Source organism: Juglans regia, chromosome 10, assembly GCF_001411555.2.
Source record: "Juglans regia cultivar Chandler chromosome 10, Walnut 2.0, whole genome shotgun sequence".
Taxonomy (NCBI): domain Eukaryota; kingdom Viridiplantae; phylum Streptophyta; class Magnoliopsida; order Fagales; family Juglandaceae; genus Juglans; species Juglans regia.
The window spans coordinates 1,193,136-1,210,174 of record NC_049910.1 but is presented as its reverse complement, the minus strand read 5'-3'; the positions used below and the strand labels follow the sequence as shown (position 1 = coordinate 1,210,174).

General features: G+C 35.0%; 1 pseudogene; it reads left to right on the top strand.

Moving 5' to 3' along the window:
- The first annotated feature begins 2,075 nt into the window (after positions 1–2,075).
- On the top strand, positions 2,076–3,948 carry LOC108985935 (annotated as a pseudogene).
- Positions 3,949–17,039: the final 13,091 nt, after the last annotated feature.

Here is a 17,039-nt window from a genome sequence, read left to right as displayed (position 1 = left end):
CCTTGATCCACAAAAGGCGTATATTTTTATACATACCCGAGCTCCATCCGTTCTAGTAGCACATGATGTGTTGTTGTCCCTTCAAATGAATTGAGCCAGAGGCATAATGATATTCCGTAAGAAGCTTTCTTGATAGTAGTTAGGCGGGAGTCCTAGTGTTATCCAAACTGGTACTAGGGACGGTTCGGTTTCTTCTTCAAATTCCGGATATCATTGGAAAATTCGGTATGGTACTTCACTACTTCTTCAACATCACAGTTTTCTCTCGAGAATGCTTTAATAAAATCAGATTCATTTGAAAATCGAACAAAAACATACATGGTCTTTAGCATGGCAGATACTACCGACTGTGAATCCATGCCCCATTGTGCTCGAATGAAGGTTCTGATGGTATCCAATGATGGCCGCTGTCTTAGAAATTTTATCACCAAGAAAAACTGGAATGGTTTTGCCAATCTCTCGATCTCTTCCTTTGTGAAAAACACATACGAAACTCCCTCGAGAAACTTGAGAGGATGCAGTGGTATCTCCACTTCTGGAATTGGTTGAGAGGTTTGGTTCACCATTTCTGCAAAAGAACGTTGTCTTCCATTTGACGCCGAGGCACCATGGAAGCCCCCGGCAGCTACCATACTCACTCGATGAAAAGCCTTTAACTCTGGCAGAGCAAAAAAGAGCCCCTGCCACGTCAGTATCTGTCTGGTAACCTTATTGTCTTAACAGTACGTTATGCTCAAGTTGCTCTCATAAGTTTCTTTCAAGTATTAATGACTACCATATGCATTATAAGTTCATGACTGACAACTGCAGCTTTCATTACAATAAAAATTAAAAGAATGCATTTTTTTTTCCACACAAAAAGCTTGATGGGAAGCTAACCTAACTAGTTTTATTATTTATACTAAACAGATTGACCTATGCTCATCCTTGAAATTAAAGTTGATGCATGCCCATCGTACATGATGTCCTATTCAATATCTCTCTCGTGAGGATTAGATTTAATAATATAGAAATAATATTTATAGTTTTAAAATGTATATTAGATAAATTAAGAATTAATGTAAAAAAATTATTTCTTTAATGTGGTTTCCACTTTTTAAAAAAAATATATATATACAGAAATTACAAATTTCAAAACTGTAAATAATTACATTACCAACCCGCGAATAGTACGCAGAACACCAATAAGAAATTAAACGTCATTATGCTTGGTTCATTTAGCATAGAGCTAAGCTGCTAGTACTGTATGCCTACAAGAACCTCGTGCCTAACTCCTGGATGCCTCAGCGCTGAATGCCAATATAGCCAAACGCGTGATTGTATCTGTTTCCATACGGGGGCAGCCGGCAGGCATAGCCTCAAGGGCTTTTACATCCTACGATTGGACTTTCCTACGTCTTTTAGCCAGTCCAACCCAAAAAAAAAAAAAAAAAAAAAAGTAACAACAAATCACTCGCAATATAAAAAATACAGTTCTTTGTGAGGGAACAGCTGATGCATGATTTTTTTATGGATATGATGCGGACATTATTATTAGGAGTAATTTTACGTACAACCGTGAAGTGCGTAACTGTCGCGTAATTGCTTTGAAAAAGAGTAGGGTTTACTATTAAAAAATTAATTTTTTTCATGTGGATCCCATATTTTATTTATTTTTTTCAAAACGATTACGCGACGGTTACGCAATTCACGGTGGTAAGGATATTTTCTCTATTATTAGTTTATTCGCATGGATCAGTATACGGTAATAATAAAGCTGCTTTTCGGCACCAAAACGAACGAGTAAAATATGCCTGGAGTTTCACCTCGCCCTAAAACTTGCTCGTTGAAGTCCCTCTTATTGTGATGACCCAGTAATCATAATTACAGCCAGAGATAATTACTTTAATTAGATCGATTTCAAAAGCAGTTAGATGAATTTACATGCAGGGTACAGGGGTGAGTTGTTCCCGGTCAAATTGAACAAAATAATTTATTACGGACAAGTTCAAAGGGAGGCTAAATTTGAGACTATCCACCAAGTTTCCTTGCAAATTACGCTTCTCTCTTTCAAGAAACCAGTATTTAAGGAGTTTCATAACCTCAGGTCACAAATTTCTTTCTTAGCAACATCTTTTGAATCTCCAAGTTACAGAACATTTCAGTTCACAGCCAGTTCTGCGTTCTATTCATCTCTGAATTTCCGTCTATGTTCTATGTAGAACCTCTGGAGTTCCCCTTCTCTTGTCTAAACTCGTATCTATCTTCCAATTCTTGTTAGCTCGATTTCCTCTGTTGTACTCTGAATTACACATATTTACTGGGAACTAATTGAGAGACTATAGGTTTATACTTAGCCTAGCGTTGGGAGATTCGGTTCTGTTGGGAGGTTTTCAAGGTTTGATTGCTGAAAACTAGGGGTTTTTCCTTTTAGGATTTGGTTGAATGGAAAACGTTTCCAGCCTAGGAGAAGAAGACGAGCAAATAGAATTGCCTGCAGGTTTTCGATTTCACCCAACTGATGAAGAGCTTATAACTCACTACCTATCCCAAAAGGTTCTTAACGCAAACTTCTCAGCCAAAGCAATTGGCGAAGTTGATTTGAACAAGTGTGAGCCTTGGGAGATGCCATGTGAGTTTCCCAAACCGTATTTCACCGTTTTCCTCTGTTTCTATTTGAACTTTCGTTTGCACATGTATGTTAGCCGGCTATATGCTGAAGATTTCTTCTGACTTGTTGCTTTGTTCTTTCAAATGAAGGGAGGGCTAAAATGGGTGAGAAGGAATGGTATTTCTTCTGTGTTAGAGACAGAAAGTACCCAACTGGTTTAAGGACGAACAGGGCTACAGATTCTGGGTATTGGAAAGCGACAGGCAAAGACAAGGAGATATACAGGAGGAAAGCACTCGTTGGAATGAAGAAAACTCTTGTTTTCTACAAGGGGAGGGCTCCTAAAGGGGAAAGAACCGATTGGGTCATGCATGAATACAGATTAGAGGGGAAATATTCTGTATACAACCTCCCCAAAACAGCCAAGGTAATATTTTCCTGTTCTATCTTCCTCTGTTCTTCTCTATTTCTTCTGATTCTCTTTTATGTCGCGTTCTTGATGGTTTTCTCTTTGTTTTCTCTTCCAGAACGAGTGGGTTATATGCAGAGTTTTTAAGAAAATCTCAGCTGGGAAGAAAACCCACATTTCAGGGTTGGTGAACCTAGGCTCCTACGCAAAGGGACCGCGTCCTTCACTGTTGCCTCCATTGATGGATTCATCTCCGTACAACAGCAGAACAAGAACCGATGTTGGTGAGACGACTCATGTGACCTGCTTATCCGATCCAATGGAGGAGCACGAGACCAAGGAAGACTTGGTGGATGGCTTTAACAGTACTCCTGGCCTAGCTGCTGCTTCATCTTCTTCCCCAAATCCTTCTTATAATATTTCCTATGCTCCAAATTCGTCTTACCATTCTAACACGGGGAATTTCCAGTTTTCAGAGTGAATCTTGATGCACGACCAGTCCATACTGAGGATGTTACTTGAAAATCATGCTCCGATGATGAAGCGGAATACAAAAGCAGAGTTCTTCTCACCCGAAACAGGCTTTAGTACGGATATATCTTCGGCGGTAACCGACCAGGAAATGGTCATGCAAAGGTCTTTTGGAGATCAAGGGAACCCATCAAGTTCTGCAGGACCAGGTTTATGGAGTTACCAAGTTTGAAGATGGAAGAATTAGAAATAAAAATAAAAATAATATATATTTTGCAGGAAACTAATGGCTGTCGCCTGTCACAAATTTGTGGTGTGTACTACTGTATATAGATAGATTCTCTGCATCCAAATTATAGGCATCATGTATTGCAAGAAGAATTTAAACTCCTTGTAGCTGGTTTCCTAATTCTGGTTTTAAAGCTCGCGATCAGCATTAAACTGATAGCTTTAATTATGATTCTGAAATTTTCTTGCATGTACACAAAGTTCATGAATTGGCCTCATTATACTGGATTGAAATGCTTTTAGTTGATAATCATTTTTAATAATAATAAAAACGCTTTCAGTGAGCATGCAATAATGTGGATAATAGTAATCCCAGCAATTTATTTGCTAAAATTCTTTAATTTCAGCTACCATATTATATATTTATTTCTAGTACTTTTACATATAGGTTCACATGATTAATTAGAGAGAAATTTGTTCGTTTTTGATAATCCCCTTTCTTCTTTTAGGTTAGTGAGAATATTCTCTCTTCAATCTTCATGGCTGATCATATATTTGGCCACCAACCCAATCAGTTCATCGATCGGTGATTAAAGTTACCTTTGGGTTGTGAAGTATTGTATTTTATGAATAATAGTAAAAAAATAATGGTAAAATATTAAATAATAATAAAAAGTATGTAAATAAATAATAATAAAATATTATAAAATACCTTAATATCCAAACTAAACTTAAGAAATAAATTAATTAATGACAGAATGGCAGGCCTTAATTCTCAGCTGTTAATACAGAACTCAGAAAATAAGAATTTTGACTTTTAAACCGTAATAACTTATAAAATATTATTCTTATTATTTCTAAAACGAATACTTGATTGAGCAATCATCAGTTTGCAATATTAGACCCTATGCAGTATTAAACACTAATATATATTAATTAAAGATTATTATTATTATTATTATTATTATTATTATTTAAAAGGATGGTAATTAACAAAGTAGCTAGAGATTTATTTGGCTATGAGAAGACGTATATATTGCAGTGCACATGAGACAACTGTGATGATGATATGACTACATGCATTAGATTCTTTTTCTCCCAATCAACTATAATTTGGCACCAGAAGATCAGGTCGAGAAAGTCAATAAAGTAGAGCTTTACACGATATACATCATGTCCTTCCTTGCAAATCACCATAAATATCATCTTCGGTATTCAATTTCAGACCCTAATGATTACAAGCCAGTCCATGCTTTGATGTTTCTATCTATATATATATAGTAATATTGCAATGCAAGAGACCCGAAAGTCTTCAGTCTATTATATATGCATGCCCCATGCATGTGATCACAGCCATTATCTGTGAAAGTTTTTTCTCCTTTCTCATGTTTTAATTTACCCCAATTATTGTCGAATACATAAACGCTGGATATATAGATAAATCGTGCAAAATGAAACTATATATATATCATACGTACGTACCCGCCAGCTGTCTCAACCTGAAGAAAACCACCGTTTTGTCCTACCCTAAAATCTGCAATTCATGGTGACGTACGTATGCAGCTGGGTATTTTATTGTTGATCAGCAACGTATATACGTACGTAGTGCGCGCATCCTCATTTTCCTCCACACGATGAAATTTCGTTTTTCTTCCATGCATGCCTTGCACGAAATCATCCTTCCTTCCTCCTTTCTCGAAAGAGGAAATTTTTATCATCTTACAAAATAATACTTCGTGGTTATTCTTTGTCACTTAGCGCGAAAAGGACAAAAAAAGAGAGAGAGAGAGAGAGAGAAGAGAAGAAAAAAAATCCAACATCCTTCTAGCTATATAAACCAGTGAATCTTTGTCCGCGCGCACAGTTGATAAGTTACGTCTGCAGACTCCTATCCTTGGCCATAAACGAGTGATCTAAGAAAATGGGAATTCCTGTTTTCGATGATGCTGCTATAAATCCTTTAGAGCTAATTTAACTAAAATTAGAGAGTTCCTGCAGGCCGTTGATCATACAAGAGTTCATAAAACTATATGAGATGCAGAAAGTGATCAAGATCATCTACATGCTGAAAAGATATATATATCTTTTCAGCATGATGACACTACTATGCATGGTTTTGGTCTTTGAGTTTGAGCATGCAACAGCCTCGATCTATATATGAGTTCGTATCGATTGAATATTGGGAGATCCGAGACATTACCGGTGAGCTAGCATCGATATAATGATTATATTGAGACGCGATCATTTAATTTGATGCACGTCATGCATGTCGAAATTGTTGATCGGTACTTCATTTAGCGTCTTTGAGCAGTTGAGGTTCTCAAATAAATTAAACAAATTAAACCTATCAACTTTATTGACTCTAAATTAATTAGAAGCCGAGTTGATTTGTCCATGCCCTAACTCATGTTATACTTATTCAACTGGTCATATATATCTTATAAATTATATAGTATGGTCCAACAATTTTGTTACGAATAGTTGTGTAACAACGAGTACGTGCATTAACTGTAGCATTCAATGGATCTAGGTCTAAGATTGGAAAACTATGCACACCTAGCTTTTAAGACATTTTAGCTAGGGGCCGGGTACGTATAACAAATCTAATTCCAAAAAGTCATTCACGTTGTACACACACGAAGTAGTACTTGAAGTAATGTAAAGTAGTGTAAACACGAAATGATTCCTACAGAAATCCATCACATTATAAAGGATAATAGTCCTCCTGATGAGAGTCTTAATGATTAATTAAATAAACTTTGTCAATGTGTCAAGAAATGAATGGGTTAATGGGTGACTTATTCAAGGTTTGTTATACGTACCCAACGTAGGAGGGATGGAGTTTCTACCAATTCCCACAATTGTGTATATTTGATTAAGCATAGCTAGCTAGCTAGCTAGCTATATATTCGATATATATATATATATATATATATATATATAGACTGAAGTTAATATATATTTGGACAAGATGATCTCTATATGCTTGCCTAGCTTGTAAATAACTAATTAATTAATTTGATGGTCATGATCGACCATCAGTACTATGCATGCATGCCACAATCATTCATATAATGTGTTAAACGTACATGCACAATAAAATTTCTTGTGAAATAAAATGTGATTTTTGACGTGGCATTAATGAACAAATCATCATCACATGATGGTCATGTGAAATCAGAAGAGATCTGTGTGAACCCTTTTCACACACGCATACTTGAATGAGGTATATATATATTAATAAAAATTTTATATGCAGTGACTTTTACATATTTTTTTATATATTTTAATAAAGTGATTAGTTGTGTCATTTTATTTTAATATAAAATAACTATTTTGATCATTTATATTAATAAAATACACAAAAAAATACCCAAAAGTTTACGTAGCAGAACTCATATATTAATATCTACAATTGCGTGCGTAGGCATTGGTATAGATTGTTTCTTTCTTCGACTATGCCCACCGGTCAAACATTTTATAAGGAGGGTAGAAGTACTGTCCTTTCATCACGGTCAAATTCATTTTTTATTTTTAATTTTTTATCTATATATCCAATCAAAATCAATGAAAATAATTTGTTTTGAAGCTAGGATATTTTTGGATGAATTAGGGAGAAATTTTTATTTGCTAAATAAAAATATTATTTGAATATTAAAATTAGGGATGAATTACAATAAAAACAACTTTTTATTCGAATATTTCTTTAGTATTAGTTAAAAATAATTAAAAGAAAAAAAAAATAGTTGTGGTAATTTATGTGTACGCGACATGAGATCCAAAGGACCCAAACCCAACTCGGGAAAAGTAGTTCAGCTTCGTGTGGACAGGATGTTATGGTTTTTGTTTTTGTTTTTTTGGTTTGTTTGCAAGCGCAACCCCCTTGGGGCCTACCTTGTGGGACTCACCATCCCATTTCGGCAGTTTGCGTACAGTAGTCTCCTACCAGAGATCCAATTTCACATTATAAATACAGATCACATCCTTGATGATCACAATTTACAGTATTATTGTTGAGCTCTATACCTAATTATATTCTAATACCCAAGTTTGCTTTGAAGAGTATATTCTTTTGATGCCTTTTTTTTTAACGAGTCTCCAAGTTGATAAATGCCTGATACCAACCTCCACTGTTATAAAAGTTTTAATTGGGGATCATACGCAATTAGAAAATACTTAGTTTTATGAAATGATTAATGAAATAGCGTATCTACCCGATCTATAATCTATATATTAATTAGACATTATTTTCAAAGCATCGTTGTCAAATCATGCCTAACAATAAATATATACACACATATTTATACTCTACCTTTATATTTAAATATTAAAATAAGTCATATTTATAATAGGAATAGGCAGCTGGGGCGGAGCCCCGTCCGCCTTGCCCCAGTGTGGCGGGAAGGATTATCCCGTCCGCCAAATGCAGGAGGTAGGTGAGATAGGGGTGACCCTTGCCCGCAAATCCCCTACCCAGCCCCGCTTTACAATATATAAGTATTTATATTTAAAAAAAAAAAAAACTCCAAGCATGAAATGGGTTTTTTTTACTTAATAAAAAACCCAAGCAGAAAATGGCATCGTTTCGTCATTTGTTAAGATTCCACTGCGAGCCCTTTATCTCATTTACCTCACTTTGAATCTCTCTCTCTCTGAGTCTCGCTCCCTATCTGCATCTCCAATTCTCCAATCTCTATCGCCGTCGAATAACTCTCAAATTACATCATCGCCGCCTTCATCTCCATCGTCGTAACCTTCCATCTTCATCTTCATCACCGAAGGTAATAATCTTGGTTAAAAAAATAATTTTTTGTGATTTATAGAATAAAAATTGGAGGAAAGATGGAGTTTAATCGGAGATGGAATATGAGATTTTGAGAATTGTGTGCTATGGAGACTTGATTGTGCGTGTGGTTTGAATTGTTGATAATTGATGAACTGTGTGTGAATCTGTTCTGATTTTTATTTTTTTGAGTTTGTATTATGTAATGTGTTTTGAATTTTGATGATTGAATACGTGATAATAAATCATTGATAGTGAGTTTGTAGTTAATTAATTCGGATTGGAACCCTAAATTAATTTAGGGTTTCAGATTAATAGAATCGTGGATGTATAACCCCTAAATTATTTACTTCTAAGATGCCTTAAAATACCCATGTTTTTATGATTGACACTATAAAGAGAGAATACAATAGAAAGAATACAATATGCATTTTAAGACATCTCAGAAGTGAATAAAACCATAATCATCTACTACTTGCTGGGTAATTGTGTCTTATTTTCTTACCTATATGGAGTTATATTCTATTCACGAATCCCACGTACGTTCATATTTGATACTGCTGATTGATTTGTAGTAGTCCACACATTTTTTCTCTAAAAAAAATTGACTTTTTCATTAATCATCATCCCACGCACCAAGTTACTTTCATTAACATAATTAATGTGTTAATTGTTTGACATGTTGGTATATTTGCTATAATTTTAGATTTCTTGTTTGCTTGAGTTCATGGCTATTCCGGTAGATTCTAGTGTGAGCTCCACTTTCTAGGCCAAGCTAGGGTACCCCTACCCCTACCCATACTCCTACCCCTACTCATACTCCTACTCTTATTCCTACTCCTGGCCCAACACTTACTCTTACGGCACCTTGCCCCGCACCCAAGCCCGGCAAGAAACCTGCTTCTATAGTTTAGTCTCATTTCACCAAACTAGAGGGTGGTGACCCTAATAACCCCCAAGCCAAGTGTAACTATTGTGAAAAAATTTATGGATGTCACTATAAGAAACACGGTACCTCACGATTAAATATACACTTAGAATAGCAATGCAAAAAAAGTCTAATATTAAGATTCTGGACCATTTTGGGCTCAGATAACTCAACTAGGCCAAAAGGGGCAGACGGATGGTGCTCCACCCCCGCACCTCGGGTTGCAGATGGGGTACCCTGCCCCCGAGTATGGGTAAAATTTCTCCACCCCTGCCCATGCGGGGGCGGGGAAGGGGTAGCCTCACCCTATAGGTGCGGGTACACCCTTAATTTATAGAGGATAAATTATATTTGTTGTTTTAAGATGTGCAAATCTCACTCAATGTTTTTGAAAATAAAAATTCTATGTGTAATCAATTTTGCATATTCTTTGCGCACTCCACTAATGTGATTTTTTTTTTTTTTAAGAAGAGCCGGTAGCCACACACATAGCAGCCCCGTCCCAATTTTATTAATAAACTCCACTAATGTGATTGATTGCGTTACTTTTTTTTAATATAAAATAACTATTTTAGTCAATTACCACAGTGGAGTATGTAAAAATAACTGTATGTAGCAGAACTACTCATATGTATATATATATATATATATACACTATATGTAAGCTTGCAGTAGTGCATAGTACGTACTATATATATATATATATATCGATCCATGAGTTTGGATTAGGTACGTATGGAATTGAAGCTAATCCTTGATTACTTCTTATGATCGAGTTAAATATTAGCCTTAGTTGTGTACGAGATAAATTATTGGCGTTCACTGTATCTTTCTTCTTTACAGCTAGATAGAATGAATATTTTTATTTTTATTTTTTTAAGGAAAAGACCAGCGCCTAGATTTATTAATAAATGTCCTCAAAATGGGAGGAAACCATGAACAAGGACTCAGGAAAAAAACCAACCCAGACTTTATTTGGAGTACTATACGTACGTCTTTCAATTCTGATCTATATTGCTACTTAAATTATTGCTTGTGCTGATCTACTCTCTTTTCCCTTTTTTGCATGGTCATGCACTGAACCTTGATCTGTCTTTCCACCTGATCAATGATATTGAATCTTCTAATGTTGTACGTACGTACGTAGGAGGTGAGGTGGCGGCCCGTCTGATGGGCAAATTATAAGGGTTTTCAAACTTGCTGGACACCGTTTTATGTACGATGATACATGCATAGGATCACAACATACGTGATGGCAAGAAGGTATGGGACTCATGTATCTGTGCCATCAACAACATTTTGGTCGTGCATAGGCTCCTATATATATTAATATTAAAAGCTTCAAATACGAACACGTGTCATTTCATCATACATTTAAAACAACCAAGATAAGGCCATCCAAAAAGCCGAATGCATACGTACAGCATCACAAAAAAGGAAAGTTCTCTGCCGATATATGTTGTCTCTATATGACCAAGATAAGACGGCCAAGAGCTAGCTACTGTCCTTTACAACTGGGAGAGGGTCGAGCCAATTACGTTCCATGGCTAGGACATGACTATATATATATATATGATCAAACACGTGTATGGATTCTGAAGGCTTTCCTGGCCTGTTGGGAGGTACGAGTCTATGAGGTGTAAACCGTTAACAGGTCATGAACAAAGCCCCACATCCGATCCTTTGATATCATTGTCAATTATGTACTTCTATATATATATATATATATATATATTGTCCGACTGCTTTGCTAACTGCATGTTAAAGCAAAGAAGAATATAATTGAACTTAATTCCTAGCTAGCCTCTAAAAAGGTCGTATAATTAGTAGAATATCTACCAAAGACTACTGCCTGAAATTGACGGTGTACTCGGTAAATACAAGCACGCGCTCTTCACAAGTATGGTAAAACACACACACACACACACACACACACACACACACACAGTACACACTCTCTCTGTCTCTCTCTCTCTCCCGTAAACCACGATCAGAAGCTGAATAAAGAAGAAAAATATCCGGGCGACAACTTAGTCAAAACACCACATCATGCATGACGCGATCGAGTTACCCGGCCAATAAATAATTTTCTTTTATGGAACCTCACAGTGCATGCATGTTTATCCTGTCTTGCTTACTGCAGGTGGCTTTTCTAGTTTTGGTCGACTCTATCTGTGCCAAGTTGTCATGATTTACAGACGATAAAACAACTTGGGAAAGGTTTGTTCTAGAAACAACAAGACCAAGGGAATTCATCGTGATTATGTAATAATTTTAAAAAAACATATATCGAATATTAACAGATTACATAATTGACGTAACAAATGATCTTATACCTCCCAAACTTGAGCTGGGTTAGTACTGCTATTTTTATAATATTATCGGGTTTCATAATGATATTAATTAATTCAACCTGATCAATCACTACAAATTAGCTGAGATGGGATGGATGTACTGTCAGATCGAGCCAGCTTAGAGCAGTATATACAAAGTGATCTCAAAGAACTAAGCACCTTAATTTCTTTCGTATATGTTTAGGGCTCTTAGCACGTTTTGACGATATGCATGTTTCCGTCGCTAACCGGATTTTTCTTTTTTATATGCAAAATTATTACTACAACAGAACAGGGTTGTTGCGGGGGATTTATACGTTGGAAAAAGCCACTTTTCCGTTGTCTTTTAAGTGTCTGCAACGGCTTTCCTTCGTTGCCCGTTTGCTATTATCAAATGGCGCTTATATAAATATTTTGTCTTTAATGATACTCGCATGTTCTGTGTTAAGAAGTCTCACGCACAGTTTAGGAATAAATTCATTCTAAGGGGTTATCTCATTCCTTTCATTAAGTATTTTATAAAAAAAAAATTGATGTTTTTGTTGAATATCAGAACAGGCTAATCTATGATTGATGATGAGCTTCTGTGATCTATCCACGATGATGATATTAAAAATACTGGCTCACATATGAGGGGGCGTGTTGAGAAGTCTCACACAATTTAAAAACAAACTCATCTTAATTTTTATAAGGCGTTATCTCACTTTTCCTATTAAATTTTTTATGAGAAAGAAATTTGTATATCTATATTTTAGACAGTATATATAAATATTTGGTTCTAATTTCTTTGTTGGGATGTGGACCCGATCGAGACATCCATCCAACGACTATATCAAGAGCTGCCCGGCCCAGTAAATATTGTAGCCCAAGCCGTCCAAGAAAAATCCAATGGTGATCAGCCCAGAACCATCTGAATAGGTCTGCAGTTGATAGCCCAGAAAAAGAATTTGAGCATTATATATACGTATCAGTGGTAGAATTTGGAATCGCCAGCTATACCATACACTTTTTATATAGTTTCGATAAAAGAAAAAATAAACTTTCCTTTAAATTATTATTCATTATAAAAACTATCAGTTTAATCAGCACCTCAAATTGTAATTTGCTTTTCACGATTTTATTCCATTATTTAAGATCATGCATGATGCCACGTCTCCTATATTTCATATATCTTAACGTCGAATATATAATTACTCAACTCTTAAGGAATTAATAACTCAACTTATATATAATCTTCGTTCGAAAACAATTACCAGCTTCTGAGACATGAAGCCGCCTAAAATAATGTCGAAATCATGAACATATATAAATGATGCAGAAGCATTCTCGTGATCTATCAATATATACAGCTCAATCTCATCTTCGATCGATCGTGGTGTCAGGATATATATATCAGGTTTTTATAACTGAGACCAGATTAATAATTGCTACTGCAATATCCGTGGATGACTTACATACATACGTAAATGTGACTTCTGCGCCATGTTCAAGATAAACTGTATTGATCATAAGGGCGGCCAGGAACATGGTCAATTTAATGCAGAGACTTTTGATACTCAAATATTAAGAATCTCTCTCTCTCTCTCTCTCTCATTAATGGAGCCATTGAAACTATATCTGTTGGACCATATAGTACTATATATTATACGAAGCTATTTAAGGCTGGCAATGATGATAACAAAGAATTTAAGGTGGTGTCCCCAGTTACAGTACCACTGCTACTGTGCCAGCTCCCAGCCAATATGAAACTGATATTGATCATGATGATCAGATCCATCATCATGACAACCTTTACCTTGCATGCACACACCACTGTCACCAAAAAAGTACGTACATATTGAGTGATCATCCATCTGAGCATTTATCAAAGATGGAGGAGAAGAGAAGTTTGATACGAGAGTGATGAAGTTGGAAAATTGTATTCTCATTTTAGTGAGCCGTATTATAGAAGAATAAGTCTGTATTTATAACCTGTAATACAGACGTGTAAAAGTAACTGTAATAACTAACTCTCTATATAAGCCAATGAAAACATTACATGTGTTTATTCTAAAATCTACATTTCATTATATCAATATATAACAGTTCCTCGCAAGATGATGTGTATATATTATGCACATTCATCTTGGACAACAAAATATCAAATGGTTTGGAACCAAGAGGTTAGTCATCAAATTTGCAATTCAATGAGCAAAAGCAATATGTAGAACAGTCAGTGATCCTCCTTCTATTTTCTCACGCACCAAATGACAATCCAACTCTATATGTTTGGTTCGTTCATGATGAATTGGATTGGCTGCTATAAGAAGAGTAGCTTGGTTATCACAAAACAATAAAACTGAATGTGTATGTGATTGATGCAGATCCTTAAGTAATGACCAAATCCATATTATTTCACAAACTGTAAATGTCATTGATCTACATTCAGCTTCTGGTGATGATCTAGAAATCGTATGTTGCTTCTTCGATTTCCAAGATACCAGAGAATCCCCAACGAAAACACAATACCCACTGACTGACCTGCGAGTATCTATACAACTTGCCCAATCTAAATCTGAAAATGCCTTTATATGCACTTTGGAATGACTTGGAAATAATGACCTTGTCCAAGAGCTAATTTCAAGTATATGAGAATCCTCATTGCAGCTTGAAGATGAGGTATTTGAGGACTATTTAGATATTGACTCAAATGGTGGACAACAAAAGTAATGTTTGGTCCGGTATGAGTAAGGTAAATTAATTTGCCAATCAATCTTCTATAACCAGAAATATCATCAACTAATTCACCTTCATCTTTTGACAATTTAACATGAGTATCCATTGGAAATAAAACAGGTTTGGCAGCTAACAAACCAAAATCTGCTAGTAGCTCTAGAGTGTATTTTCTTTGAGATAAAGAAATGCCTCCTTGTGATCTTGCAATCTCCATCCCAAGAAAGAACTTGGCTGGTCCCAATTCTTTCAATTTAAATTGAAGAGTTAAGGCTAATTTGACCGACTCAATTGCCTCTAAATCACTGCTAGCAAGCAAGATATCATCCACATAAAGCAATAATGCCACAAATGAATTTCCTTCATTCTTAGTAAACAAGGAGTAATATACCTTTGACTGTGTAAATCCAATATCAAACAACACAAATTTGAACTTCAAATTCCATTGTCTAGATGTTTGTTTCAAACCATATAAGAATCTTTGCTATTTGCATACCCGAGAGTCTCCCTTAGGTAGATAACCAGGAGGTGCTTTCATGAAAACTTTTTCATCTAAGTCTCCATATAAAAAAGCATTATTGACATCTAGGTGGGAAAGATGCCAATTGTGTATTGCAGCCAGTGATAATACATATCTAATAGTAAATATCTTCGCAACAAGTGAGAAAGTTTCAAAAATATCTAGGCCTTCCCTTTGAGTGTACCCTTTGGCTACAAGTCTTGCCTTATGTCTCTCAATAGAATCATCTGAATTGTATTTAATTTTATACATCCATTTACAACCTATGGATTTTTTATTTGAATGAAGTGATGTAAGAACTCAAGTGTTATTTGATTCAAGTGCAAACAATTCTGCAGCCATGGCATCTCTCCAATGAGTATGCCTAATAGCTTGGTGATAAAAAAATTGGTTCAATTTTAATAGATATGGCAACAAAAAAGGCTCTATGTGATTGAAACAATTTGGAGTATGATAAGATCTCAGAAATGCTATATTTAGTACCTGTATTAATAGCAAGATCAATGAAAGAAGATTGATAAGTAGAATCAGCAAGATTACAGTGAAAAGATTGTAGGTAACCAGGTGCTTTGTGTTGTCGAGTTGATCTCCTCATAACAAGAAATTGAGTCTCATCATTCAAATTTTGTGAGTCTATGTTTTCTGGACTAAGATGATTACTGGATTGTTCTTGAGGATTGGAAAGTATAGAAATATTTGTATTCTTAGTAGAATTAGAAACTAGTTTTGGAAAGACTATTTTATTTGATGATGAATGAGGAATAATGTCCAGATTTGAAATGATGGTCGAAGAATCATTTTTTGATATAAAAGGGAAAACTGATTCATGAAAAATCACATCCCTAGAAATAAAGAAATTCTTATTTTCTAAATCATATCATTTATACCCTTTTATACCATAAGGATAACCTACAAAAATACATTTTCTAGCTCCTAGTGAAAATTTGTTTATGTTTTGAACAAGTGTTGATGCATAAACCAAACAACTAAAAACTTTCAAATGATTATAAGATGGATTTGAATTATAAAGAACTACATGTGAAGACTTGTTATTTAAAACTAAAGATGGAATGCGATTTATGAGATAACATGTAATTAGTATGCATTCTCCTAAAAAAACTAAAGGAACATTCGACTGAAATTTTAAAGTTCTTGCTACATTTAGCAAGTGTTAATGCTTTCTCTCAACTATTGGATTTTGTTGAGGTGTTTCTACACATGACATTTGATGTACTATTCCTTTCAATGCATAAAAATCTGTCATTTTAAATTCTAAACCATTACCAGTACTTCTTAAACATTGTATTTTCTTCCCAAACTTTGTTTCAATTAAATTGTAAAAAAATTTGAATATATTTCTAACCTCAGACTTGTTTTTCATTAAATATATCCAAGTAAATCTCAAATAATCATCAACTATAGTAAGAAAGAATCTGGAACCATTAGGGGTTGGAATTGAAAAAAGATCCCATATATCACAATGGACAATATGAAAAATGGAACTTTCATTATATGGATGAATTTGAAATGATAATCTTTTTTGTTTTGCCAATGGGCAAACAGTACAATGATGATAAACAATTTTATAAAAAATGTTGATATCTGGTACATTATTGGAAAGAAATGATAGTCGAGATATAGAAGGATGTCCAAGTCTACTATGCCAGACTTTAAAACTTGTTACAGAGTTTACAAGAGTTGATTTAGGTTGAACCACAACATCACCAGCACCTGATTTCTGCAATATGTAAAGTCCAGCTGATCTTCTAGCTATCTCAATCAACTTCCATTGGATAAGTTCCTGAATAAAGCAAAAATCAAATGAGAATATAGATGAACATTTCTGATTTGAAATAAGTTTACTCACTGAGAGCAGATTATATGAAAATATGGTACACAAAATACATCTTTAAGAATTAGGTTTTTAGATATTTGAATTGTACCAATATGAGTTACGGGTACAGTATTTCCATGTGAGAGTTTAATAGAAATGTTTAAGGCTTTTGTGGTCGAGGTAAAGATGTCAATTGAATGAGCAATATGATCTGTAGCCCATGTGTTTACA